Consider the following 6,764-nt stretch of genomic DNA (forward strand, 5'->3'; position numbering starts at 1 on the left):
TTTAAATGCTGCTACAGCTGCATCCATCAGTCACAGCCACGGACACGGAGGATGCTGTGTTAGTATCTCTGTTCCTCACGGTCAGAGACTCCCCTGTCCTTACACCCGTAAGGGTGATGGTCCTGTGAAAGGCAGCTTCTTTTGAGTGAGACCCAAACCAGACCTTTTTGGGGTGGTGAATGAAGGTGCCATATCTACGGGAGGTTGCACAAATGTGCATCTTCTCCCCCAGCACGTGGAAAGGTGCAAGCAAGACTTTAGGCAGTGCTCAGGAGAGCAGCAGACAGAAGAGGTGCTACAGCCCCTTCTCTCTCTCTTCTGAAAAATCTTCCTTTGCCCTTTTCATTAAATCTTCTGAGCAGCTTCACTGATGCAGATGACAAGTCCTCTTGGAGGGACTGTTGGCAACGAAGCTTTGGCCAGGAGATTACTGCCCAAACTCAAATACAACAGGGGACAGAGAAAAAGTAAGACTTCGGAGCAACTGCAAAATGCTTTGCTCACGCCAGGGCTGCTCCATGCTCCACAGATATTTACTACCTTTGCTTTAGTACCAAATCATCTTCCAGATTTAATAGCATGATAGGAAACACTCATGCCAAAGCCCACTGAAGGACTTTGAGAGATTTGCTCTTGAAACATCTGTCTGAAAAGTCTTCAATTCCCAATTCTTCACCTTTTTCCAAGATACCTGAAGATAGGCAACTGCATATGCAGAACTGCAGCCATCTGGGTTGGTAAAACATATTTGTTACATTGCCTGGAAAGAAATCCCAGACTTTTTATCACAATTTGTCTTCTCTTACTAAACATGGGGTCTGTTCTTTGGAGGTGCAGGGATTTACTCGCCAGCATCTCCTTCTATTTCTTCCCTGGTCAAACTATTTAATTTCATAGCTATTTGCATGATGGAGACAAAGACTGGGGACCTTTTCTGCAGTCCTTCAGCTCAATCTGCCTCTCTCAGCTATTCAAAATCCTGCCGGTCATTTAATGATTGCAAACTCTGAGCAGAGGGCAGCAGTTTGGGCTGCAGACGCAGATTCTCAACGAGCTGAGTTTTTTCTTTGGTCTTTTTTCTGCAAGTGACCTGAGATGTGCTCCCTCTTCCCTACAGCCATTTGCTTTCAAGCAGCAAATTTCAGTGTAGGTGGATAATAGCCACTAAGATTTTATTAGAAAAGCTGAGGTTTTATCCTAGCAAGAACATGCAATGTACAGTCAGTTGTTGTACTGGAAGGAATGGTGACCCCGGGTGGCTAATTGCTACAAGCACAGTTTGCATGAGAAAGACCTGTAACTCGGCATTTAGACCTTTTAAAGGTCAGAAAAAAACGGTTACCGCTTGTGAGAGCAATTAGTTAGGTCAGCTTTGTGAAATAGGTCAGCTTGCTGAACGATTCCAGGAAAAAACAGTGCTGCTTCTGCAAGCAACTGACACAAGGCAGAGCACGGCAGAGATGGGGAAGGTGAGAACAGAGGGACCCGGCAAAGGGGAAAATCGTCGAGGCACAGAAAGAACAGGGGTTTATGAGGAAAAAAAAAAACCTAATTAGCACTATAATTTAGATTATTAACATTAGATGTTAGCAACAAAGGTGTGGGACAATAAAGGAGGGGAGGCGCTGTGAAAACTCAGTGGAAACCTGGAAAGCGATGGAGGGAAATAGGAGCCTCCTGAGCATCCAGGAAGGTACAGGGGGAAAGGAGGTGCTGGTGTCTCTGTTGGTTGTTGTCTTTCTTCCATTGATCACCAGAGTTTTGCTGCTCAGAGAAGTCATTTTTTTCAGCAGAGACCTTGGAGGAAAAGAGACTGTCACATGGCCCGGGTCACCACAGACAAGATTATGAAAGTTATTTTTATGCAATGCCACAAGACCAAGAAAGATGCAGAAATGGAGTTGCCAGGAAGTAAAACACAAACACAGCTCCAGCCTTCTTTAGGCCTAGGTTTAACAAGGGCCTTCTGAAATCCTGCAAGTGGTTTTAAAACTCTTCGTGCACAAACTCATTTGGTCTAGAGGTCTGAGTAGCGGAGGCTGTAAGCAGATTTTACAGTGTATCATCTGATGCAGTTTTATCTCATGGGAAACAAAAAAAAAAAGAAAAAAACCCAACAGAATCATTTAGAGGTTGAGGAGAAAACAAAAATTCATAGATGCCTATATCAAGATCCCCTGAGACTTGGGAGACATGGCTCCGTTACTTTAGCATCTCAAATAAAGCAGTGGTATTAAATTTTCAGTTGGGCATTGCTTGTTTTATAAATCCATTGATGCTGCAAGCAAAACCAAGCCAGGTTAAAGAATGGACACCACTACGATCTTATTGCAACCCTGCCCAGTTCAAAGCAGTGGTAAATAGTGGTAAATAGAGGTATGGGGAAGCCTTAGTTATACCATGTGCTAGAAACGATCATCAGAGACTTTTTCACCCAACCTAATTATGTATAATGGCCAAACTGTTTTTAACTGCTTTTTATTTCCCGTAAAAGTGAGACAGAGCTGACATGAGGCGCACAAATTTTACATCTTAAATGGAGCATATTTGCAAGGTCAACAAGGATTTAGGTTTGAGTCAAGAGAGAGTTGTATGGTCAATGTAGTTGTCAAAGTTCCCCCTTGAATCAATGGAGAGAGTCAAAAAGTGCATCTAGAGAGTGATTCACCTCCTCTTCTGGACATCAACATCTATGGGATGAATCACCCATCCGAACTTCTGTCCCTCCCTCCCATCTGCAGACAACCGTTAAACCAGCATAACTAGTTTAAACGAAACACAGGCCTTTTAGGCAGCTACAGTTGGATGAGACAAATCCACCCTGAAAATACATACTGAATTTCAAAAGAGAATTTAAATTGCTTATTTAGTGACTGAGAACAGTCTTCCCTGTCAAACGTCCTGGACATGGTTCATTATGCTCTTATTAACTATTCCTTTCACTGATGCCAAGTTCTGTGATAAATACATGAGGACCATAAAACTGAAAGGGAACCTTGAGGGTCCAGGATTCAATGTTGGGATAAATCCATCCTTTTATCTGTTTTAAACTGAACTCCTACTAAATGTCTCCTGGTTCTGTTATTGTGGGATTTGGTGGCTAATGGTCTGCATTCACCATATCACTCACCTCCATGATACAGTTAACCCACCCACATCCTCCCCCTCTCCTTGTTGAACAGTCCTAGACCTTTGCTGTCTCTCCTTGTAAGGCAACTGCTTCATCCCCATGATTATTTTAGTCATCCTTCTCTGGACTTTCTCCAAATCCACCAGATCCTTTCTGAGATGCAGAGACCACGATGGCACCAGCTACTCCATATGTAGGCCCAGCGAGTTTTTATATGGCAGCAAAATGATCTTCTCTGTCCCATTCCCAATGATGACAGCCAACATTGTGTTGGCTTTTTTGGCTGTTGATGATGTTCTCCAAAATCATCAGGTCAGCATGCAAACATCCCCTAGTATTGCCCTGTGGGAATCAAACACCAAGCATATTATTATCATTATTGCAATAAAACAGTGTCTAATGAGCAGATCTGGAGGAGACTTAATTTTTAAACTTATTGTCCTTAGACCTAAGTGTCTGGTTGAGCTTCTGGCTTACATGAAAAACTCTTTGGATATATTTAGTTTCCATGTAGTGAGTACTGCCACAACTTCCTTAACACAGCAATGCCTAGATTGGGTTCTTTTATACTTTCCCGTGCAAATACAGCTGCATAGTACAGATAACTTTCTTCTATAGATATTCTTACTTGCAACCATCATTCCTCTGGCGTGAGCGGAAAAATTTCGGGACCTTAAAATAAACTGATAAATTAAGTATATTATTGCATGTTCATATTTATTCCTTCCCTTCCCCTTTTTGTTACCATCAAGTTATAGTTAATCAATTATACTTAATCCTGTAAAGTGCACAAGTCTTAAGACAGCCTCTGTAGTGAGCTCCTTACCCAAGACACCCTGTCTCTTTGCTTGACTTTAGTAAGAATGTTTACACCATCTGTCAAGTTAGGGAGGTATAACCTAGAGGAATTATAAAGTGAGTAGAAAATTGATTGGAAAATCCCTGAAAAGAAAATGCCCTTAAAATGATTCAAAACTGTGTCAAATGGAAGAGCATATTGAGTGGCACCGATTAACTGTCAGAAGAGAAGGATGTATTGAAAGGTGTTCCCCAGGTTATAACGTGGGTCTTAGGCTATTCGGTATTTTCAACCGTTATCTGGATGACAAATACAGATAATCTTTACTACATTTGCAGAAGATGATAAGCCAGGAGAGACCACGCGTATATTACAGAGCAGGAAGGAAATTCCAAGTCACCTCAATACACTAGATTAAAAAAAAAGAAAAAAAACAGGATGCAATTTAAAGAATAAATGCAAATATTATATGTAGGCAGAATAAAACAGCTGTGAAATGGAGTAGTGGCATCACTGATTAGATAGGTGTTCTTCCAAAAATGAACCAGGTCTTATGTGCAGAAGACCAATTGGCAATGTCACACATAAAAAATGTAAATCTAATTCTGAAATGTATAACACATGCAAACCAATCCCTTGTCTTATGCTCTGACAATAAAGCCATGGGTAGGACGCTGTGCCCAGTTGTGGGCACTACACATTCAGAAAAACGTGGACCAGCAGAAGACACTTCAGAGGAAAGCAGTAAGAATGACAAGGGGATCTAGAAAACATTTCCTAAAAGGAAAGATTGAATAACTTGAGAATGTCTGAGGAATGATGATGGAAAAGGGAACAAGATAAATCTTCAGCAGTGATAGAGGTGGAGCTGATTGTGCCTAGGCATGGACTAGATGACCCCTCAAATTTTCTTCCAGTGCTAAAGTCTCGGGTGTGGTAAAGACTGTGCTCTTCCTCCTCACTTTTTTCTAGACTCACACCCAGCAAGCTGCAACCAGTGCTCTAACCCTATAATTCATAGCCAGAAAAAGTCCTTCTGCATTATCCTTAGCTCTTATTTGCCATCTAACCCATCTCCAGGCAGTCTCAGTATCTGACTGATTTTTCTATCAGTTATCCCTTCTTTAGCCCAGAAAAGAGCTACACCTTCAGTTTTAAAGGGGACCGTGACTATACTGGGGTCTAAGACTAAACGAACAAATGCACGTTTTGGATGACATAATGGCATTGTTGCCATAAAATTCAGACAGAAAGTCTATATAATATCCATCTTGGACAGTGAGTATGTAAGATCTGCCTTTGTCTAACCAAGAAGGCGGCTTTCTTCCCTATCTGATAACTAGACACCAAAGGTGGGAGTCATAACACGTTTGAGGACTCACATGGGAGACAAACACCTGAGCTGGCTGTCTAGACTCCTGTTACCATCAGTGAAGACAAGTAGACTCAACTAGGGCAGGGCTGTATCTTAAAAAGATATTTTAAATAGGTCTGATGGAACATGCCCTGTATTTGTTTTGCCCCGTTGAAAATAAAGAGGATCTAGCTGATAAACTCTTACATAGATACCCTTTATTATACACATCTAAAATCAGAGGAAACAAACCTGACCTCCAGCAAGTTTTAAAGCACGGACTGTCACATTATACTATTTCCATCGCACCTTTGGCTCTTATTACTTTATTCACTTATTACCAAGTGAACATCCTATGGTTGAAGACCATCATTAGAAATCTTTCTGCCGCAAGTCATAAGGCAGCTTTCTACATCTTCTTTAGTTTTATGAGCGGGTTAGATGCTTCTCTTTAAGAAAGCACAGTGCAGTGCCTCCCTTTAGTTCTGTGAAGGCATAGTTAATCTCAGCTGTATCAATTTTGTTGAGTCAGCTCTGAATTTACCACCCCATAGGAAGCTGTTGTAGATGTTCCAAGAACTGGGGCTAAATACTATGCCACAGAAATAAATGTAAATGGTTGTATTTCAGTTCTTAGATGATCTTAATCTAGTGCCTTTCCCTGAGAGTAAAAAAAACTTCTGAACTTCTGAGCAGATTTTGAGGATTCCTTAGAGAAATGCAAAAAAAGAACTTCTAAATGCAAATAGTAGTGGTAGGAAATATTTAGAAAAGTTCTTCAGCCAGAGTAACTTGGAGGTTTCTAAATCTAACCACTAACCAAGAAATGTTAGTGTGAGTGAGAAAATTGATGTGGTCCTCAGGAAGGAAGTACAAGGTGAAAGAATGAAAAGCTGAATGTAGAAAGGTCAGGAGACTTTTTTTTTTGCATCAGCCAGGCTAAAGAAACAGAAAATAATATGAGTTTCTCCTTCTTGAGCATAAATTATTAGAGCTGACCCTTTTATTCACTGCAGAATAGAGGTTCATGCCTTGTTTGTTGCTCCTAATGAGGCTCAGGACGTTTTTGCAACATCTTATTGAAGAGTTCCCAAGTCTCTTCTTACAATATCACAAGCAATCGTTCAAATTATTGCCAGAGTAACTCAGGCTGAGCTTATGCTCAGATTTCATGCTTCGGGACATCATTTTAAAATCATAATTTCCTGTGGTTGCTCTAGGATTTTCTCTGTAGGATGTTTTTCTAAAGCACATTCAGCTGCTCTCAAATACTGCTGTCACACCCGCATTCAAGGGGTTGTAGATGAAGGCAATCTAAAATGGGGCAATTAAGCAGTGCTCCGGCTAGTGAAGGAGCACTGATTCTAGTAAACAGAGCTGCACATCTGAAGAGAGAATTTTAAGGGTGAAGTATTAAATAAATATCTAACTGACGGGTATCCTTTCCATCGGGTTAGATTTCCGTGACCCATTTTGTTACT

Source organism: Grus americana, chromosome 1 (assembly GCF_028858705.1).
Source record: "Grus americana isolate bGruAme1 chromosome 1, bGruAme1.mat, whole genome shotgun sequence".
In the NCBI taxonomy this organism is placed as follows: Eukaryota; Metazoa; Chordata; class Aves; order Gruiformes; family Gruidae; genus Grus; species Grus americana.